The sequence below is a fragment of the Rhinolophus hipposideros genome (genome assembly GCF_964194185.1).
Source record: "Rhinolophus hipposideros genome assembly, chromosome: 4".
NCBI classification, from domain to species: Eukaryota; Metazoa; Chordata; class Mammalia; order Chiroptera; family Rhinolophidae; genus Rhinolophus; species Rhinolophus hipposideros.
The window spans coordinates 107701891-107724693 of NC_138050.1; the positions used below are offsets into that span (position 1 = coordinate 107701891).

Consider the following 22803-nt stretch of genomic DNA (forward strand, 5'->3'; position numbering starts at 1 on the left):
CGGCGGAGCGGGAGGGAGTGGGCGGGGCCGGCGGAGCGGGCTCCACGGGGACGACCGGCGGCTGAGCCCTCGGGCCGCGGCGGGGGGAGCCCAGGGAGAGGGGCCGGGGGCGGCAGGGTCACGGGGAGCCGACAGCGCGGGGCGGCGGCGGGGACACACGGGCCGCGGCGGGAGGAGCCCAGGGAGAGGGGGACCGGGGACGGGAGGGTCACGGGGAGCCGACAGCGCGGGGCGGCGGCGGAACTCAGGAGCGTCACCTCAGGAGCCAGCGGGGCGGAGCGGGGACGCACGGGCCGCGGCGGGAGGAGTCCCGGAGACCGCGCAGGGCACGGGCCACCCTGCGCGGTCCCACTCAGGCCCCCACGGCCCCCACGGCGGGCGAAGGCGGGGGCGCGGCGTGCCGAGGTCACGGGGCAGTGGGCGCGGGCCCACAGGCCGCCCGGACCTCGCCTGGCGCACGTGCCCCACAGCAGCGCGCACGTGCGGCTGGCGGCCGCCGTCCTCACCTGGCGTGCCAGGGGTCCCGGTCCCCGCCCGGCGCTGCCGCCTCCGCCGGCTCCGCACACCGCGGCCGCGCCTCTATTGCCGGAAGTCGCCCGCGGCCCCGGGCGCTGCGGGGAGCCCCGCCCCCAGCCGCGCTGATTGGCAGGCCGCGTCCCCTCGCCTGGGCCCCTCGCCCCCGACGACGCGTGCGCAGCCGGCTTCCCTCCTCCGCGTCCGCGCGTAGCCCCCGGCTTGTTAGAAGTGGGCCCTGGCGCCTCCTGTTCCTCCGCCTCGGCGCTCTGAGTTACCCCAAGCCTGTCATCCTGGGATGCCCAAAGACGGTATGCTTCCCTAAACTGAGCCCTCCCCCTGCAGAAACGGTGAGTGTTCTATCACCTGCTCTGCTCTGCTTGTGGTCTGTTATTTTCTCAGACTGTCGTTTATGAACTTACTTCCTTCTCCGTTGTCTGCCTCCCCAGACTAGAACAAGGGGGCTGCGTCTAATTCTGTTTCCCTGGAGCCCAGAACGGAGGTTGGTACCTAGAAGGAGCTCAATAAATGTGCATGAGTTCGATGAGTGAATAAAGGAGTGAATGAATAAATGAGGACCTTTGGGCCAAAACTCTTATTCATTTCCACAACTGGGTCCGCGTGGAGCAGGGGAAGCACCCCGTATGTGTTCACACCAGAGGGGCAGGAAAGGGCTGGAATTACTGCCTCCTTCAAAGTACTTGGATCCTGGTGACCGTCTGCACTGTGGCCAGATATTCCACTACCGTTTTAATGGGCTGTTGTCCAACCCTGCCCCTGCCCTGGAAACAGAACTCAGGAGTGCAGCTTGGCGTCACCCCCAAACCTGTGCACCTGATTGCCTTTTATACTTCGATTTAAGGCTCAAGTACTGTTTACAAACAACTTAGAATATTGTTCAGATCTTTCTAGAAGGCTGTAAATGTTCTGGGGGACCACCTTCAACATGTGTGTTTTTTTTCCCCAATTAGGAAAAAAAGAATGTAGGGCTTAGAGGAAGCGACGGGGAGGAGGTGGTCACTGACTTAGGCTGCAGAGTTCGGAACACAGTGGGTAAGAGCCCTCAGGAGACTGCTGTGGTTGGGATTCAGCAATGGAGCTGTGTGAACAAAGTAAGGCCTTAACCTCTCTCCGCCTCATCTTCCTCACAGGAAAAATGGAGGTAGCAGCACTACTTACCACATAAGATTTTTATGAGTTAAATGAGCTAACAGATGCAAAATATTTAAAACTCCTTGGTGTATAGGGAGAGATATGTGAGTATTTGACCTTAGTACTGTATAAAATGTGTTTTCATACTTGGAATACATGCAGGAAGCATTTAGTAGGTATTCATATTTTAGAAGAATGTTTTTGAAAATTATTTGACATGCTTCTTACAAGTGTTCTTTAACTGTATGCTTTTAAAATAACATCCCTACCTTCCCTCTACCTGGTCCACAGCAGGTGTCTAGTAGACTGTTGAGTGACTAAGTGGCCCCTGGGAATGTGTAACTGGCTGCTCATTCCACCTCCACCAGTGTTATGCTTCGTTCTGGGAAGGTCGTGGGGCTCTTGGCTGGATGGGCTGCAGGCGGACTGTAAGGATGGGAAGAGAAATGGCAGCCCCTGGATCCTCCATTTGCTCAGAGACAAAACATGATGTGGATCCCACCGCTGCTACTGTTTTCTGTGGGAGGCTCTGAAATCAACTGTGATTCAGCAAAGGTTAACGGAGAATTTACTCTGATGTCAAATGTACTTACACACACACACACACACACACACACACACACACACACCCATCTAAATGTCAGCTCAAAGCTCCTTCTTCAGAAGTTGGGAGAGTAAATCCTCCTGAACACCTGTTGAGTGGAACTGTATCATCCTGGCCACGAAAAGTGCTCTGGTCTGGAATTCCGAAATCTGAGCTGAACTTAGAACTAACTACTCCATCTGATCACTAAGTCTTTTGGGCAACTCACTTCACCTCACAGGTGAAGTTTGAATAAGCCCAAGGAGAGTTTCAATCTCCATTTTCTCACATATAAAGTCAGGATATTGCATTTATACCTTTGTTTGTAATTATGTTTGCAGTAGACTACAAGCTCCACGAGAGGGAGGGAGGATATCAGAAGACCCAGAGAGGCTAGCTTTGTACACAAAGGGCTCACTACTGTGTTTCCCCGAAAATAAGACATAGCCAGACCATCAGCTGTAATTCATCTTTTGGAGCAAAAATTAATGTAAGACCGGGTCTTATTTTACTATAAGACAGGGTCTTATATAATGTAATGTAATATAAAATATAAAATAATACCGGTCCTTATATTAATTTTTGCTCCAAAAACATATTAGAGCTGATTGTCCGGCTAGGTCTTATTTTCGGGGAAACATAGTAGCTAGGAATGCAGGTAGCCTCTAATGTTGGGGAAGAACAAAGAAGTGGATTCTCCTCTATAGGGACCAGAAGGATGTCCCCCTCCAACACCTTACTTTTAGGACCCTGACCTCCAGAGCCAACGATAATAAATCTATGCTATTTAGAGCCACTGAGTTCCTGGTAATTTGCTACAGCAGCAGCAGGAGACTAGCACAGGGCGTGGAGGCTCCATGGCAGATGTGAGCTTGGGTGGCTAGTGTGCTTGTCGCGTCTGGGCAGGCGCAGGTGGGCAGCTGACGGCTGATGTTCACTCAGGAGCAAGCCATCTGCATTGGGGCGCCGTTCTCAATGGCCCCTCTGTGAACCAGCAGACTTCTCAGCACACCTTTCCCTTCATGCTCACTCCCCCTGTACCTGCAGACCACCCGTCAGAGCCAAAGACCCCACCTGTGCCGCCCACTGGCCTCGATGGCATGGGGTGACAAGCACCCCTTGCGAAGGGACCCCTCTCATTCATCTTGGTGATTACCTACCCCATTCTTATTGGTCATTACTGCAATGTCCATTAGGAAAGAAAAACAAATCCACGGGGAACAAAGCAAAAGCAGGTGTTTTCAAAAGGATCACCCTGAAGGGCATCACCAGCAGCCTCTTAAATCTGTTCTTCCAGACGCCAGCCAGAGGCAGGCTGTGATTAGTTCACCACTGGCTGTAAGGTGGTAGCAACGGGGGAACAGTCCTCTTACTGCAAACGTTTTCCCCCTAATCTTTGTAGCTAGACTGTAATCTCAATGGGGAAATACAACTCTGCTTTGCTCCCCACTGGAGCTCTAATACAATTCCGAAAACCCACACTTACGGTACTCGAAGCATTTGGGGGTTTTTTTGTTTTTAAAATTTTTATTGGGGAATACTGGGAGACAGTGTGTTTCTCCAGGGCCCATCAGCTCAAAGTCGTCCTTCAATTCAGCTGTGGAGGGTGCAGTTCAGCTCCAAGTACAGTCGTTGTTTTCAATCTTTAGTTGCAGGGGGGCGCAGCCCACCACCCCATGCAGGAATTGAACCGGTAACCCTGTGGTTAAGAGCTCACACTCTAACCAACTGAGCCATCCAGCCGCCCCTCCGGAAGCTCAGTGGCAGCTCACTGTCTTCAGTCTAGTTGTGGAGGGCGCAGCTCACCGGCCCATGTGGGAATCAAAGCAGCAACCCTGTTGTTCAGAGCTCACGCTCTAACCTACTGAGCCATCTGGCCGCCACTCTAAGCTTTTGTTGAATGAGCGACTGAATGAACAAGCCACCACTGGAACACAGGGTGGCCAAAGTGGAGGTTTGCAGAGATGATGTACAGAGGAGGTGCACCTGTCAGACAAGAGTCTCACCAAGTCAATGACTGACCACTGACTGGTTTGCAGGTTGTTACGGTGTATTTTTCAACATTTAACAATTTAGTTCTTTTCCTTTTTTCCCCTTTCCCTCTTACCTCACTCAATAACTGTTTTATTGAGCCTACGTGCACACCTCGGTAATCTGGTTAACTGGCAAAATGCCGACTTGAAAGAAACTCAGTCAGCCCTCACCGGCTGCAATTCTGCACTGCAACCAGAATTCTGGACACCGGCAACCAGGCTGCAATTCTGGACTGCAATTCCCATCAGATGACACACTCCTATGAATCACCCTTATCACCGTGTTCGAGCTAACCATCGCGTAACAAACTGGACCCCAGGAGATGTTTCTTTTGGACAAGTCACATGACTAACTCCCCCTTTCCTTTGTTCTTCTTGTGTACCTATAAAACTCCCAGCTGGTCTAGGAACGGGGAAGGTGGTCTTTGAGATATCAGTCTGCCATGTTTCTGGAATGCCAACATTTTGAATAAACCTACTTTTCTTTCCACCAACCCTTGTCTCTTGATCATTGGGGCATGAGCGGCAAGCAGCCAAACCTGAATCCAGTAACAATGTGAGTTCAGTAACAACGGCTTCTATCTTTTCATCAGTGGAAATGTGGTGTTGAAGAGAGCAGACCCTAACATCAGACGAACAAGGCTCAAGCCACAGCTCTCCCACAGACCGGTTCCTTAACCACCTGTGCCTCGGTTTTGTGGACGGAAAAGGGGCCACATGTTAAACCTGACAAGCTCAGGAGACTCAAAATAACCACACAGGATGGCGTGAACATACCAATTCCTAACTAAGGAAGTCACGTCCTTGCCCTGACGCTTCCTTGACAGAGGTCAACCTCTACCTGAACTGAGCCTGTCCATTGTCTTTTTACATCTAGGATAACATGCCCTTGGAATGTCAGAGTAATCCCTTCTCCCCTCGCCTGAGCAGAAAACTACAGAATCCTTCATTATTAGTCTTGTCCCGATTACTTTCTCTACGTGATGTAAAAAGTAATTAACTATCCTGTACTACGTATGTCAAAGAAGTACCTGTCTTTCCAATTTACTTTTACCCAATCCGAGATTTCCCTGCTTTGCTTTTTCCCTCCCCTTTAATCCACCACCAATGTTTTCACGTAACGTTCCTCCTTTCATTTTATGTATAAAACGAGCTGCAAACTGCCATTTTGTGAAGCATTTTCTCAATCGGTTGATTTTTGCTTCCCAGCAATTGTCAGTTTGGCTCAAATAAACTCTTACAAGCTTTCTCTTAGGCTTGATATTTTTTGTTGTTGTAGACAGTTTCCTCTTTTGATCAATAGGGAAAATAGCAGTTCTCCCCCACAGCAATGTTGTGATGACTGAGTGAGTTGTAGTCACTTGTCCTTAACTTAGGGCAGTTCCTGGTGCGTGGTGAACATCAGCTGAAAGTCACATTCTCCTTACCACCACTGATATCATAAAACCTGCCATGCTGACCACACACAGCACAAATAGCATGTCACTCCAGGATATTGGCCAGGAACTGGACAGACCTCACCAAGGAAGGAAAGGGGTAGAAATTGTATTTTTGAAAAAGTATGCCAGTGTGGTTTATATAATGCCATTTAATTCATCTTTCAAAAAACAATGTAAAATTAGGGTCCATCTCAATAATAACAAGTTGTCAAGAGAGAACCATCCATCCTGTCGAGAGAAGCTCAGGGGAGGGCTGAACTAGCTGCAGATGGGCAACAGCTGTATTTTCCATGCCTCCTGGAGGGTCTCAGGGTCCCTGAAAGGAGAGGCAAAGAACCCCAAAAGTCCCTCCACTTAATGGGAGAAGCATGAGAAATTATTCTAATTAGAAAATAACCCAACGTTGAAGGTCAAGTATGATAGGAGATGCTGAATGTATGGCTAATTAGCACTTTAACTAATAAATCAACTGCAGAAGCAGCAGCGAATGACTGCTAACTCTGCAAGAAAATCCTTAGTCTAACTGGGAGCCCTCTGGGATCAGAGCTCAGAGACAATTTGCAGGTAATCCTGAAAGTGATTTACCCATGTCTTCCTATTGGAAAATGTTAGCCAGTTGTGTGCCATCATGTAATCATGAATCTACCCAGTGAAGGACAGAAACCTCAGCCTATCCACTCTTTCTTCTCCTTAAAAGTATATTTTCACAGAGTGCTTGGTTTCTACTGGGGAACTGACTGAGGATGTGGAACCACCCCCTGCTGCCAGCCCATTAACTGTTTCAATCCTAAGGGGATCACATGGGAAAGCATACAGTTGTGCCTCAGAATGGGGAACCTCCATTCTGCAATTTTGCAAAACAAAGTCTTCCTCCCACCAGGAAATGCTGGGCCAGGGGAGGGGGAGGCTGGAACCAGCCCCCAGGGTCCCTGCCACATCTTCACTCCCACACACACCCTGAACAAGAAGCAAAGGGGGAAAAAGGGAGCCACAGTTCTTGTGGACTCATCACACGAAAGACATGAGAGGTTGGGCAAACCCATGTATCACTCGCCTGGAACATCCCACCACACTTGACCTCCTCGTGGAAGCTGATCTTTGCCACAGAGCCAGGCTCTGTCCCTGGAAAAGGGTACCAGTGGGTCCCCGGGGCTGATCGGCAGTCGAGAAGCCACGAACTGGACATAGGCTTCCCTCACCTGGCTGGAGGTTAAGACTGCTGTTTTTATTGTCTGTGGCCCAGTATCTGGCTAGGAGCACATCTGAGGGGACGCAGGTAGGGGAAGAAGAGGCTGCCATCGCCCAGTGTACAACTTAGGGTATGCTGGAAACATGACGCCTGACTGGGGGACAAGCCCAGATGGGTGGTCTTCTCACAGCTCACTCCCACACCTCCCACTTGTCTGAGGATCTTCAAAGGCGAATCATAACCAGCTAGGAGTGAGCACTGGGGCCAGGTAGAGACCTGGGAAAATATGACAGGCAGGCAAGAAGAAGACATTCGGAAGAGGGATAGCTTATATGACCCATGAAAATGAGAAACAAACAGCGCGTGCAGTTACCACCACTCTCATTTACACACTGGAGTTGCAAACCATTGCAGTAAAGTAAAAAAGTAAAAACAGTTATAAGTAATGAAAAAGTAGAGCAAAACTATTATTTTCTTGCCAATGACACAACTATCTACATGCAAAATCCAAGAGAATCTATGAATAAACTACTGAGATCAATAAAAGTTCCACGAGGTTTGCAGGAATAAGAGCAAAGCACAAAATTCACAGGATTTTTTGACAGCAGCAATAACCACAGGGTATAATTTAAAACTGTCACTCACAGTGTCAGCAAAATCTGAAGCACCCATACTTGCAGTCAAATCTAACAAGAATGTGCAAGACCTTTATGGAAGAAAACAACAAACATGTTATTGAAAAATATAACGGAAGAATGGATTAAAAGGGGAGAAATGCCAATATCATAGATAACAAGATTCAATATTGTAATTGAATTCTCCAAAATCTTTCAATTCAATGAGAATTCCATCAAAATGTACAGAAAACTTAACAAACTGATTCTAAAGCGCCTATGGAAGAATATGTGTAAAAAAATAGCTCAAGAAATGCCGGAAATGCTATAGATCCTGGAATCTTGTGAGATCGACTGAATGCAAAATGCGTGTGAGCAATATGGAAAAGAGACGTGAGCAAACCCTGTTTGACAAACAAAATCTCTCAGGGTGGCATGGCGGAGGGCAGTGGGTGCGTTTATTTAATGAGGTCTGTTTTTTTTTTTTTTAAAGTTTTATTGGGGAATATTGAGGAACAGTGTGTTTCTCTAGGGCCCATCAGCTCCAAGTTGTTGTCCTTCAGTCTAGTTGTGGAGGGCGCAGCTCTCTGGCCCATGTGGGAATTGAACCAGTAACCCCGTTGTTCAGAGTTCGAACTCTAACCAACTGAGCCATCTGGCCACCCCTAATGAGGTCTTTTTAAGGGAAGCCAGTGGCACGTGGGAACACCTGTGTGGGCATAACAAAATGGAGGCAGTACACAAGAAGGAGACAATAAAGCCAGGAAGGGCTCTAAGAATGATGCAAATGTAAGAGCGAAAGGTAAAAGTGGACTTTCACAGTATCACGTAAAGAAACCCACTGGACACTTAAGATAATCAAACAGCGTGATCCACCTGGCTACTAGTGAGTTGGTCTTGCATGTGAAAGACCAGCTTCAACTGGCAAGTGTCAATGCTAAACGTGGTCAAGTGAGTGGTTCGATTTGAAGTGCACGACACAGCGTTGAGTTTGGGAACAATGTCGCACAGCAGGTCCCTAGAACGCATTTATTTTACTAACTGAAATCATGCACAAAGAGTAACAACTCCCCCACCTCCCGCCCCCTATGCCTGACAACGACCATTCCATGTTTGGATTCTATATAAATTTCACTATTTCAGGTGCCTCACGTAAGTGGACTCCTGCAGTACTTGTCTTTCTGTGACTGGTCATGTCACTGAGCATTATGTCCCCCAGGTCCATCCATGTTGTCACATGGTGAAGAATGTCCTCTTTCCAATCAGCCTCGGTTTTTGATGTATCACCCCCCCCACCCCACCCCACCACGTAGCGTGGACTCTGGTGGCATTGATCACACGTGTCTTTGCTTTGTTTCCCTAAATGATAGCGTACAATGAGGCGATAGGTCTCCGAGAAAAAATGCAGCCTCAACCTGGGGACTCAGAAGGAAGGGATGGGTCTGGAAAATGTCGTGCAGGTAAAATTAACAAGTCAACACAAGGAAATCCAGAGAAGGCAGTCTTGTTCTCATTGGCGTCACCAGACCAGAGTGCCTGGTGATGGGGTGATGCAGTCCAGTGCCTGCAGTTGCCCCGCAGACTTGAGCAATTACTTTTCCTAATTATGTAACTTTGTGGATATATCAACAGAAGAATTCTGGAAATTTACTTGAAGTGGGCCATCATATCTCAGTGATAAATTTAAATCAGTGGAAAAGCCATAGCTCCAACTTATTGACGTGGTGTTTGATTAACTGTAATCATATTAAGTTATTACCACAATTAGGCCACATGAAGTCACCAATAAATGCTTTGCTGAATTCATTAGCAGATGTGAAAAGTCACTGGGAAACATTTAATCCTGCAATGTTCTCAGCAAGTTGGCAAATAAAATGACAGAGAAACTTTCACACAGGTATCTTTTAAGAAACTAAAAACTATGCTATGTCCTCTGCAGTAGGCCCCAGGTTTTCCCAATGCCTCTGGAGACATGACATCCCGTTGTCCCCATGGAGCTTATTCGGCAGTGGAAGTAACAAGAGCCAAAGACTCCATGGGTCTCACCTGCACATCAGGAGAAGACGACATGCAGCGAGCATTGACACTGAAGAGTTCCTCTGGTGTGCCGCTCTGTGGCATTTTAGCTGCTGAAGAGAACCAGTGAACGTCTTGTGTTCCAGTCGCTCAGAATCCAAGCAGGGTGCTTCCAGTGCTTGTGTGCTGAGGCCAAGGCATACCGCTCACTTCATCTTCTGAGATCATGCATCTTTTGAGGGCGGGGCATATGCAAACTTTAGGAAATGGGGTGAGGGTGGCTTAGTCTGTATCACGACATTCAAGAAAGTGCAGTTCAGGTGGCAAGGGGAGCTGGTAGGCCCATAGGACCTCAGAGGATCTGAGAGTGGAGTCCATTTTTCAGATGAAGAAACTAAAACTCAGAGAACCCAACAACTTCAAAATGTTCTCTGGTTCTGTGTTGCTGAGATCTAGGCGCCATCAATCCATCTTCATTCCACCTATTGTATTAAGTGCATCGTGTGTGACAAGCTACACTCCCCTCTTTGCCTAATACATGACCTAGAAGCAACACGGTTGAGACTCCATGACCCAAATGGACAAAGATAACCCAATTTCTGGAGGAAAATTCACTTGTTTCATGGTAAGTAATGTTTCTGAGGTAAAGATGGGGTAGCAAAGCACGGAGCCCTGTGCATTGCTCGCGACATCAGCTTTGGCATCCATTAAATTCTGTCTGAATTCATACGGTGCTGTCCAAAGTAATCCAAACAGCATGGTACTGGCATAAAAAGACACATAGATCAATGGAACAGAATAAAGGGCCCAGAAGTAAACTCATATATGCTTAATGTATGTCAAAGGAGCTAAGAATATACAGTGGGGAAAGGACATTCTCAGCAATAAATGGAGATGGGAAAACTGGACAAATACATGCAAAAACTGAAACTGCACAACTATCTTACACCATCTATAAAAATTAACTGAAAATGGATTAAAGCCTTGAACATAAGTCCTGAAATCATAAAACTCATAGAAGAAAACACAGGCAGTAGGCTCCTGGACATCCATCTGCTGATGACTTTTCAGATTTGACACCCAAAGAAAAGGCAACAAAAGCAAATATAGAGAAGAGGGATGACGTCAAACTAAAAAACTTCTGCACAAGGAAGGAAACCTTCAACAAAAAGAAAAGGCAACCTACTGTATGGGAGAAAATATTTGCAAATCATGTATCTGACAAGGGGTTAATCCAAAATATGTACCAAGGGCCCGCCCAGTGGCTCAGGTGGTTGGAGCACAGAGAGGTCATGGGTTTGATTCCCACATGGGCCATTGAGCTGCGCCCTCTATGGCTAAGATTGTGAACAACAGCTCTCCCTGAAGCTGGGCTGCCACCAGCAACCAGAAGTTGGCATAAGCTGTCCTGAGCTGCCATGGGCTGCTATGTGCTGCCATGAGTGGCCGGTGGCCATTGGCCAGAGTAAGCGACCTGCAGCCAGCATGAGTGGCCAGCAGCCGGCGATAGCTGCTGTGATTGCCCAACCAATGACTGGCGAGCAACTGCCTCAGCCCGGGGAGAGCACAAGGCTCACAATATGAGCATGGGCCAGGGAGCTGTGTCCTACACAACTAGACTGAAAAACACTGAAAAACAACGGCTTGAACTGGAGTTGGGGAAAAGGGAAGGTGGAAGAGAGGGAAAAGATATGTAACAAACTCACACAACTCAATAGCAAAACTAAAAAAACAAAACAAATCTTATTGAAAAATGGACAGAGGAACTGTATAGACAGTTTTCCAAAGACAAGATCCCTCAGGGCCCATAAACCACGGGGGCAAGTCTAGAAGTCTTGAGAGAAGTCCCCACCTGCTGGGGCCTGTGCAGAATTTTCTAAGCACATCCCAGAACCTGGGCACGATTAATTATGCCCTGAGGCGACGCTGGCAGCCAGGAGGAAGATGCCCATACACCAGTCTCAGGACCCATCATCAGCCCCAGACAATGAAGAGCACAGACTCAGAAGCCCAGACCTGAAGGTGACCAGCAGAAACTACAGCAAGGAGGTTAGCAGTGGGAGAGAGAGGTCTGCAGCCTTAATGTTTAGTGGACGTGGGGCTGTGAAGGGAGGCCTGCGTCCTGAGTCCAGCTTCCCTGGAAGACACAAACACACACATACACACATACACACACACACACACACACACACACATTTAAATGAACCAAAATAAAAGTCATCTCTGAATGATCGGTTGTTTTCCAGAAGAATTTTCATACTCTATCATTTTTTGCTAATTTCTATTTCAACATTTTGGAACAATAAACACATATAAACAGCAATCCATATTTTTAAAAGAAGAAAAAATGACATGAGTTGGATTACACTGGATATCAATATGACCACCTTCTAGGGCAGACTTCTCGATAGAAGCAAAACTTACAAAGAACATATAATGCACCTTTTGGAAACCATCCCAGTGAAAATCCAAGCAAGTATAGTTTTGTACATTAAATTTAATAGTTTCCATGTATCACCTACTGTAGTTGGCAGAAACCATGAACTCTATGAAAGTTATTTCCTGTGACAACGTGAATGCACCTAGAGGGCATTATGCTGAATGAACTAAGTCAGACAAAGACAAATACCATATGTTTTCACTTACAGATGGAATCTAAAGAAGCAAAACAAATGAATTAACAAATCAGAAACAGACTCATAGATACAGAAAACAAACTGATGGTTTCCAGGTGGGAATGGGGTGGAGGCTGGGTGAAAAAGGTGAAGGGATTAAGAAGTACAAATTGGCAGTTACAAAATGGTCATGGGGATGTGCAGTACAGCACAGGGAATATAGTCAATACTATGGTAATAACTAAGTATAGTGCCAGGTGGGTACGAGACTAATTGGGGGGATCATTTCATAAATTATATAAGTGTCTAACCACTATACTGTACACCTGAAACTAATGTAAATTAATATTGAATCTCAACTGTAATTAAAAAAAAACACTTAAAGAAAATAATTTCTTAAAGTGAAATCTTTCTGGAACTCAATGTGACCTATTTTCTAAAACAAAATTTTAAATGGCAAATAAATGGTTATAAAATAAAGGTTTTATAAAAAGATTTTAAAAAGTCACATCTGATTAAGAATTGCATATCCAAATAAAAGGTCTTTTACTTATCTTTATAATTCCAATTACCATTACATAATTTTTGTCTATTTTATCACTAATTATGTAAATTTTGTTATCTAAAATGAATGAATATATTCTCTTAAAAGTATAATAATACCCAATTAAATAAATGTACCATTATTAATGTAACCATTTCCATAGTTTTGGAATTAGAACTGCTTCATTATTTTTAAACGATGCTGGGATAAATTTTGTTATTTATCTGCATGTACTCTTTTTCTGTGCCTGCTATAAAGAAATACCACAAACTTGTTGAATAAAACAACAGAAATGTAAAAAAAAAAAGAAAGTGATTTGCTGCTTCCCCTAAGTGCATGTTTCCAATGCACACTACTAAATAATATACGAATAGTCAGACAACACATAACAACGCTTTGGTCAATGACAGACGACATTTACAATGGTGGTTCCCGTAAGTTTATAATGGAGCTGAAAAATTTCCATCACTTCATGTATTGTACCTGTAGTAATAATGTAGCACAATGCATTCCTCATGAGATTGTGGTGATGCTCACGGAGACAAATGACTAAAAGCACAGCACATACAATTACAGTCACAGGCTACACCACCTAGGTGTGTGTAAGGACCTCACTCTATGATGTTCAAACGACGACAAAATCTGCCAATGACGCATTTCTCAGAATGTGTCCGTGTTGTGAAGTGGTGCATGACTGTATTGTCTAGTAAGTTTTCCATGACTCATTACACATTACGAACTTAAAAATTATTTGTCCTTGGGGCAGCCAGATGGCTGATGTGGTTAGAGTGCGAGCTCTGAACAACAGGGTTGCTGCTTTGATTCCCACATGGGCCAGTGAGCTGCACCCTCCACAACTAGACTGAAGACAACGAGCTGCTGCTGAGCTGCCGAGGGTCAGTCGGATGGCTCTGTTAATTAGAGCATGAGCTCTTAACAACAGTTGGGTTGCCGGTTCAATTCCCGCATAGGATGTTGGGCTGCGCCCCCTGAAACTAAGATTGAAAATGGCGACTGTACTTCTAGCTGAGCTGCGTCCTCCACAGCTGGATTAAAGAACAACAAGTTGGAGCTGATGGCCCCTGGAGAAACACACTGTTCCCCAATACTCCCCAATTAAAAAAAAAAAAATTTGTCCTGAGTGGTTTTTCTTAATCTCAGAGAAGATACGATTCAATTCAGAGATATAATTTCTTTAAGAGAAGCTTTATAAATTTCATATTTTTATTTCCATTCTAAAAATATTGAAATAAGGTCAGTCAACTTCTAGCAAATGAAAAAAACTTCTGAAAATGAAATGCGGATATAGTGCTTCTTTAGTGAAAACTGAATACCAAAATATGATATTCACTCACTTCCTTTACCTCTTATCATATATCTTTCCAAGTCCATCCAACCACTCCCATTCCCTCTTTTAAACTCTCCAGTGGGACACAGGAAATATAAAAACACCAATCAGGGTGTTTTGGCCCATCAGAAGCACGCCCCCTTAACACACATACACACATGAACCCACAAACAAGTTTAAGTCAAGACAAGTTTAAGTCAAGTCTATGGAACTGCTTTTGTTACGTAACATGGAATACCAGTGAACTTCATCTATGCCCCACCTGAAATTCTTGAAAATTTTCTAAGAGGGTCTGGGAATGCAGGAGTCACTAGTGTCTGCCTCAAAGGTTGGACAGGGCGCCTCTGCCGGTGTATCTCTCTGGGAATGTCCTAGGTCAGTTCAGGAGCATAGGAAACGCCACTGCCCCAAATGTGAGCCTCACGGAAATTTTAGTAGGCCTACCTGGAAATGTTCTAAGTCCCCTCTGGAGCCCAGAAAAGGCTGGAGCTGGGTTGCGAAACCAGGGAACGGCTTGTACTGGTCCTCCCAGCTGACGAGGACCAACAAGGATGGCTTGACAACCCAGTCCATCCTTGAATACTTGCAGAAAAAGGTCAAAGGGAATTTGAAGAGAACACACAGTTAATTGGAAACCTTAGGTCACAACCAACCGAGTCAAAAGATCACAGGAACAAAGAAAGGAAGCTGCTACATACTCTTGGTTTGACTGTTAATATAAAAATTATCAATACCCTTACCAAATGCACATTGAAAGTGCAAGTTACTAGAAACCAAATATTTTCAATATGTAATAAAGTTTGGAAAAACACTGATGTCTCTACTCTGAGCCTGACAATAAATTTAAAAGGGAAATTACAAAATTAAAAAGGGACACTACAACGCCATCGAATGAATTCGGAATATACGGTTCCCAAGAGCTCCTTTTCCAGCGGGATCTCGGAAACGTGCACACGCGTCGGCGGCAGAGCCAGAGGGGGAACCTTGGGACACCACGACACGAGGGGTCACAGGACACGGTCGGTCCTGGGCTGCCCCGGGAGGCGAGACGGGGGGACAAGGACGAGAACCCACGTCCCGAGCGGGGACAGGACACCGCGCGTGCTGGGGACACCGTGAAGACACCGAAAGCAGACAGGCCGGGCGGAGACGGCCTCTGAGCTACTGTCACCGGAAACGGAAATGACACGAACCGCGCCGGAGCGATTGGCCTCCGCGCCGCTCAGGGCAGCCGGGGTCTCCCCGCGGGCGGCGGGCGGATGCGAGGCCTGTGACATCCGCAAGGACCCCCGGACCCCGTGCGGAGGACGGCGCGGGGCAGAGGCCGCGGAGGGCGGATTCAAACCTCTGAGAACAGAGCCCACTCACCCGCCTGAAGCCTTCGCGCCGGGAAATCCCCTTCTGCGCCCACAGGAAATTACGGAGGAAGCGGCGGGGCCTCCGCCAGGAAGGGGCGGGGCCAGAGAGGAGGCCGTCGGCGAGGCTTGGGCGTGGCCTGTAGGGGCGGGATCAGACGGAGCGGGACTGAGCGGAGTGGCGCGGCCCGCGGGGGGCGGGTCCTCGAGGGGGCGGGCAAAGTGGGCGGGGCCGGAGCCGCCCGGGCCGTTTCCGGATAGGCCCCGCCTCGGACGCGACACACCTCCTCCAATCTCCGCGTTTGGATCCGTTGGAATCTCTTAAGCGTCCCGGGCAGCCGGGCTGCTTCCTCCCCACTTCAGGTTAAATGTTTCAGACAGTTCAAGGTAAGAGCTTAGACTTGTGAGGCCATTTACGGTGAATGCTGAGATGTTTCCCTGAAAACAGTTTGAAAACGGTTTGAGTCAAAATTCCACTGCAGAGGGCTGGCCGGGTGGCGCAGGCGGTTAGAGCTCCATGCTCCTAACTCTGAAGGCTGCCGGTTCGATTCCCACATGGGCCAGTGGGCTCTCAACAACCAAAAAAAAAAAAAAAAAAAAAAAAAAAAAAAAAAAAAAAAAACCACATAAATAAAAAAAAAAAAAAAAAAAAAAAAAAATTCCACTGCAGATAGAGAAGGTGGTTTAAAACAAGCATTACATTACATCTCATGATTTTTTGGGTTAAAAATTCAGGCAGGTCGACAACCAAGATCGCGCAATAGGTAAATGCTGCATTTACCTTCTCTCACAACCACATCAAAATTACAACTAATCTACAAAGCACCATTATTGAGAATTGCCTAAAATCAAGCTGAACTGAAGCCTTCCAACGACGGACATGCAGAAGAAGCTACTGCCATACTGGAAGGAAGGTCAGACACGTGGAACGGACTGCTCCCACACCCATGTGAATATTAAAAACCAGGAGGGCTACTTCAGCTCTGTTGATCCCCCCCATCTCATAAAGGAGCGAGGGATCCCCACCCCAACCCAGGGATCCAGGGCTGGGAAGAGCGTCCCTATGATTTTTGGTTATGAAAAGCAGCGGAGACTGTGACTGAGTAAGCCTGAATGCAGCTGCACTCACAGGCGCTCCTCTGAAAGGCACAGCACGCGGAGTTAGCCACCAACAGAATCACTCGCTCTGAGCTCCAGTGCTGGGGCAGCAGCTAGAAAGGCGGCAGGGACAAATGCTGGGGAATTGAGTTGTCTGGCTTGGGACGGGGACTGGAGAGGCAGCTTTCTCCTGGATGGGGGAGCTAATGGAGGCCATTGTGTGTTGAGCCCTCCCATTCTTGGCGAGCAAACACAGGCTGCCGCCATTTCTGAGTCTCTGATGTTCGTTTGCCCCACCCTGGCGATTTGAGACCTGGCCCCATCCAAATTTTGGGCACAGCCAGGCTGCTTTCTGTGGCTACTTAACTTTGCTCAAGCTGCATATTCCTAGGGTCTCTCAAAGGTTTGCAGAACCCAGACAAGCAACATCTAGTTTGAGCATATGCTGTACCTCAGGCTGAGTAGCCCTAAGCCGGCACTAGTTGCAGCTGGCCTTGGTTCAGGGCCTGGCCTCTCAAGGCACTTCCAAGCACAGCATGGGCGGCAGACATCTATGGATTTCTTTCTGGCTCCTGCTGCGTGGCCCCGGGTGGGGCGCAGGCTGTGGCTGAAGTTGATCTACAGTGCGTCCCCTCGAAGGTAGTTCTGGGGATGGTGCCCCCAATAGCCAGCTTCAAAACGAGCTGGAGTCTTACCCAGCTGCCTATAAATACAGCACACCCAAAGGCTGGATTAGGCAGGAATTAGCGTCCTGTTGAGGCAGATCCTGCTCTGTAGGAGCAGCCCCCACACAACAACTCTTCCACTGTAGTCAAGGCCAGTCCTCACAACCAGTGAGCCCAAGGATCAGTCCTTCACACTGATATGTAATTATCAACCAAGGCTCAATTACAAGAGGAGGGCACACACAACCCACACAAGGGACACACCTGGAGTGTGTGGCTCAGGTGACCAGAAAGACTGTGCCACTGAGCCCCACAGCACACCTACTACATAAGGCCACTCTGCTAAGACAGGGAGGCATGGCAGCCCTACGTAATACATGGAAACAAATACAGGGAGGCAACCAAAATGGGGAGACAAAGAAACATCACAAATGAAAGAACAGAACAAAGCTCTAGAAAAAGAACTAAGTGAAACAGAGATAAGTAATCTATCAGATGCAGAGTTCCAAACACTGGTTATAAGAATGTTCAAAGATCTCATAAAAATGGAGATGGAAACCATGAAAAAGAACCAGTCCGAAATAAAGGATACAATAATGGAAACAAAGAATATATCAGGGAATCAACCATAGATTAGATGAATCAGAGGATCCAACCAGTGATGTAGAAGAAAAGGTAGCAGAAAACATCCAATCTGAACAGCAAAAAGAAAAATGAATCCAAAAAATTGAGGAAAGTGTAAGGGGCCTCCAGGACAAATTCAAACGTACCAACATTCGTATTATAGGTGGTAACAGAAGAAGAGAGAACAAGGAATTGAAAACCTACTTGAAGAAATAATGACACAAAACTGCCCTAACCTGGTGAAGGAAATGGACATAGAAGCCCAGAAAGCACAGAGTCCCAAACAAGGTAAACCCCAAAAGGCCATCACCGAGACACATAATTAAAATGCCAAGGGTTAAATACAAAGAGAGAATCTTAAAAGCAGCAAAAGAAAAGCAATTATTTACCTACAAAGGAGCCCCCATAAGACTGTCAGCTGATTCCTCAACAGAAACCTTGCAGGCAAGAAGGGAGTGGCAGAAAATATTCCAAGTGATGAAAGGCAAGGACCTACAACCAAGATTGCTCTACCTGGCAAGGCTGTCATTTAGAACTGAAGGACAGAAAACTAGATTCCCAGACAAGAAAAAGCTGGAGGAGTTCATCACCACCAAAACAGTATTACAAGTACTCTTAAAGGGCCTTCTTTAAGATGGGAGGGTGCTTAAGGACAAGTGAAAGGGGAAGGGATTAAAAACAAATTGGGTGTTATACAGTAGTCATGGGGACGTAGGTTATAGCATAAGAAATATAGTCAACAATACTGGAATAACTAACTATGGTGCCAGGTAGGTACTAGATCTATCAGGGTGATCGATGGGAATGGGGTTGGGGTCAGGGTGAAAAAGGTGAAGGCATTAAGAAATATAAATTGATAGTTAAAACAGTATGGGGGATATAATCAACAATGTTGTAAAGATCATGTAAGGTGCCAGATGGGCACTGGACTTACCAGGTGGATCACATCATAGACTGTGTAGAGGCCTGACCAATGCTCTATACACCTGAAGCTGAAGTAGAATAATATTGAATGTCAACTATAACTAAATATATAGTTATATATAGTCACAGGATGTGGAGTACAACCCAGGGAAGATAGTAGATGGTACTGTAACAGCTATATGTCAGAGGGGTAGGAACTTGGGGGGTGGGTTATCACTTTATGAGGGGCTTAAATGTCTATTATGATGCTTTGTACCTGAATCTAAATTTTAAAAAATTTATTAAAAATAAAAAATCCCACCAGAGACACGTGTCCTGTGAGTGCTGGGGGTGCGACCTGGCCTCGCTGTGGGTCCAGATGGGCAGTGGCGGGATCCCGAACGTCTGCGGCTCCTGCACTTGGAATGGGTTGTTTAAGCAAGGACTGGAGTCTTCTGTGCTCAGGTGATGGGAACCGGGTGTGAAAGGCAAAACGATGACACATGGTTTCCGTTTCTATTGCCCATTCACCAGCAAGGCAGAGACACAGCCCTGGGCTCAGGATCAGGGAGTTCATGGGGCCAGGACCTGGGCTTTGAGCACGAGGGGCTGAGGCACTGCGGCAAAACAACAGGATTCACTGCTCTGTGGATATCCACTCTTTTCTCCTTTCTGTTCAACTTTTCTGTGTCACGCTTATTGAGAAGATTTGCAAATTCAAGACCTTTGGGATGAATCCACAAGCGTGGATGGCATCCCATAATTTGTCATTAATTTCTAAATATTTTGTAACTTTACATTTTTGTTTTTCCTTTATTCAGAGCTATCTGAAAATATTTTTTAACTTGAAAAAATAAGGTATTTTAATCTGGTTTTCTTTACTATTTCTGAATGTTTTATATCAAGTTAGGGTAACATGCCATAAAATGGATACTGTTTGGGAAATACATGAATTTTGGTTTTAATTAATGAAAAATTAAATTTTCAGTTTCAAGGGACATTTAAAAAGCAATAGTAAAAATGGATTTTCAAACTTCAGTAGCTTCATGGATACCTGTAATAAATTTTAATGTGAAAAATGCAAGTTAGTATCTTTTTTTTAATATTCTTTGGAAATTCTGAAGTTATTGTTGGAATTTGGCAATACCAGATCATAACTATTCATGCTGCAGAAATTTCTCGAAGATTATTTATGAAAGGACACCCTTCTGGCTTTCTCAAAGCTTTTAGTTTATTGAATATTAATATGTGAACTCAAATCAATTAAAGATTTGGAAGACATCTTTCTGTTACGCAGTAAAACAGAAACCACCCTGGAGTTCACACAGAGAAGGTGGAACAGTCCTGCCCACTGTCCTCCAGGTCCCCACAGCTGAGTTCCCTCCCCCTGAGCTCAGCTTACTCCCTTCAGACTTGCTGGGAAGTGGACTCTGATTAAGGAGCCTTGACTTGACACCATCTGGGGTCAAATGGTCTTGACATTTGGACTCTCCATTTAGTTTTTCGTCAGCCCTCTTTGCTTATAGGGGTGTCAAGTGATATAACTTCTGTCTGTGTAACCCCTCCGGCCTCCAAACCATCTTCTCCATCAAATCTTCTACATTTAGATGTATACATAATATGTCCTTAGGAGTCTTCACTTCCACTGGAGTGACTGATTCTTCTTGGGTCCATATGGGCTGCATATCTCCCTGTGGGAAGCTGAGCCCACAGAGAGGTTTTTGAGTAAGTCAGAATCTGTGCCCCACATCTCAGAGTCTCGTTTCCTTGGCTGGGGATTGGATCTGATGAAAGTTCAAAAATCAAAAGAAGTGACAGTGCATTGAAGTATAATTTCTTCAATGTATGTTTTCATTATCATTCTTACTATTCAAAAAAGTTTCCAGGCACTCCGTAAAACAACTACCTCACTGAAGAACTATTCCCTTTTTTCAAGTGCAAGTAAACCCTACATCAACAAGGTTTATTTTAATGAAGATATTTCCTAAACCACTCTTCACTGAGTTTATAAATTATTCCAACATTATCATGTGAATTTTAACTTGTATGTGGGCCGAATCTTTAAACATTAACTAAACGTCATTGAAGAAAGCTCTGTGAACAATATGTAACACACACACACACACACACACACACACACACACACACACACACACCACCGGTGGAACTTGTTGACTGAAACAACTGGTCAGGACTAAGGATTATTGATGATTTCATGGCAAGGAGAATAGTGATGAATGATGTGAGCAAACATGACTGATGTCAGAACACATCTGCTGGTCTGTGCAGACTCAAAGAATGGTAGAACCTCATAGGATGAATATAGTGTTTTCTCTTTTCTCTCTTATCTGAACGATCATTGTCCTATGGACCATCATCTCACTGACTGTTGGCACTGAGAACAGATAACTGAGACAAAGATCAGAATGCCAGAACCTCAAACCCCACCAATGAAACCTTGGGTCACTCCCTCTTCCATGCGCTTGGCACACTAGCTGCATCTCAGTCATCTTGCTGAGCTTCCAGCATAGGAATTTTTTTGCTTGCTTCTTCCAGTTAGAAGCCCTGTGGAAATCAAAGCTGCATGGAAAACTCCAGCATCCAAACTAGGATACCTTGGTAATTTTTGGGGGGAATCGTATGCCAACAGAGAAGAACAGAGATTTGATATTCTCTTCTTTGAAATGAACACTACAGATGTTACATAATTAAACTGTGTGGCCTGAGTAAATCCCATGCATGACAAACACTGATTTTGCAAATGAAATCTTGATCTTGAGCAGACCGTTCCTCTTCCTCCATTAGCCCTGAAACGAGGCTCAGCACTCCATCACTGGAGGACCATGAGAGATATCCATGCCCAGATCCCTGAGAGCCTCAGACAGACTCACACTCCGTTCAGCTACGTGGGGCGGGAGCGATGGGTCTGTGCGGAGCTTCATGCCTCCTGGCCACCCTGATCCCTGTATTTGAAGCTCAGATAAGATTCAGCCTGTAATTTATATCTTGGGTTGCCATCTGTGTTAGACCTTTGATTCACTGACTCCTGTGACCCTCAGAGATTCCAAATGGGAGAGAATGTTCTGTGCTCCTTTGGGAAAGTGCTCCTGTTACCCAGATTGGTTTCCAGGCTGGTTCCTACTGCTCTCCACTCTGGTGGTCTGTAGATAATGCTTCCTCAGACAGGTTTTTTCTATGCTGTCCAACAAAATACAAAGTTCTCTAATACTTTATACTTTAACTGCATATATTAACACAATTGTTTATTGAATGGTAATTTACTTTTTAAAATGTGATTTGCCAAAACAAACAATTCTTGTGTCCATTTGAACTCTGACCACATCTGCTGATCAACACACCAATGCTGGTGACTCCAAATTCCTCACTATTCAGGAGCTTTCATCTGACAAAGTCCATGACTAGGATATTGATCCCGATCTAAATACAACCAACTCCTATTAACATTCAAGTATAATGGGAAATCCTGCTAACAGAATTATCCTTTTAGTTCCATAATGTCGCGTCCCGCACAACAAGGGCAGTGAGGAGGCGAGAAGGGGCGGTTTGGGTTAAGTTTTTAAGAAAGAAACAAACAGAGACTTAATGCTGTTAAATCTCTCAGAAGGCCAGGGGTCTCTCAGTCTCAGAGGACTGGAGCCCTGAACAAAGCCGACTGGAGGCTTTTATTGATAAGTATACAAGGGAGTAGCAGTGTTTTTGGCACGGTTTGTGAGACTCACTTACCACGTTATAGAAACATCCCAAGCCAATTATTTTAACCTTCAAACAGCCGAAGCACAAGTTCCCATGATGTCTTACCTAAGGTCTGTACCTTCTCAGGGTCAAATCTCTCATATTGTAACAGCTCCGTAGAGATAAGTAGAGAGGACTGATCTTTGTTGTCCTCATGACTTCTCTCACAAACAGCTGCAAGGGAAAAGCCAGGGAGCGCAACAGACTTTCCCAGGCAGGGGGAAGGGGAGGCAAAGCCCCTTCCCTTATTTTTCTAAGGTAGCTCATTAGGGGTCCCTACTTGGTTCCCCCTGGCTTAGGTTGTATCTCCCGTGAGATATCTTACCCGTCTTTGGCTGCAAACCATCTTTTGGGGACCA

The 22803-nt window shown here is 45.9% G+C and overlaps 1 protein-coding gene across 14 annotated transcripts in view; it reads right to left on the reverse strand.

Annotated features, from left to right (window-relative positions):
- FBXO25 (F-box protein 25) overlaps window positions 1–15497 on the reverse strand; it is a 55409-nt gene extending 39912 nt beyond the window's left edge. For 6 of the 14 annotated variants that reach the window (XR_013993183.1, XM_081045673.1, XM_081045672.1 and 3 more), the window contains exon 1: window positions 15415–15497. The gene's annotated coding sequence lies outside the window, so the exon portion shown is untranslated. Of the gene's footprint in view, window positions 1–506; window positions 770–15414 lie in introns of those variants that run through there. The other 8 variants (XM_081045676.1, XM_081045674.1, XM_081045666.1 and 5 more) reach the window with 4 other exon arrangements.
- Window positions 15498–22803: the final 7306 nt, after the last annotated feature.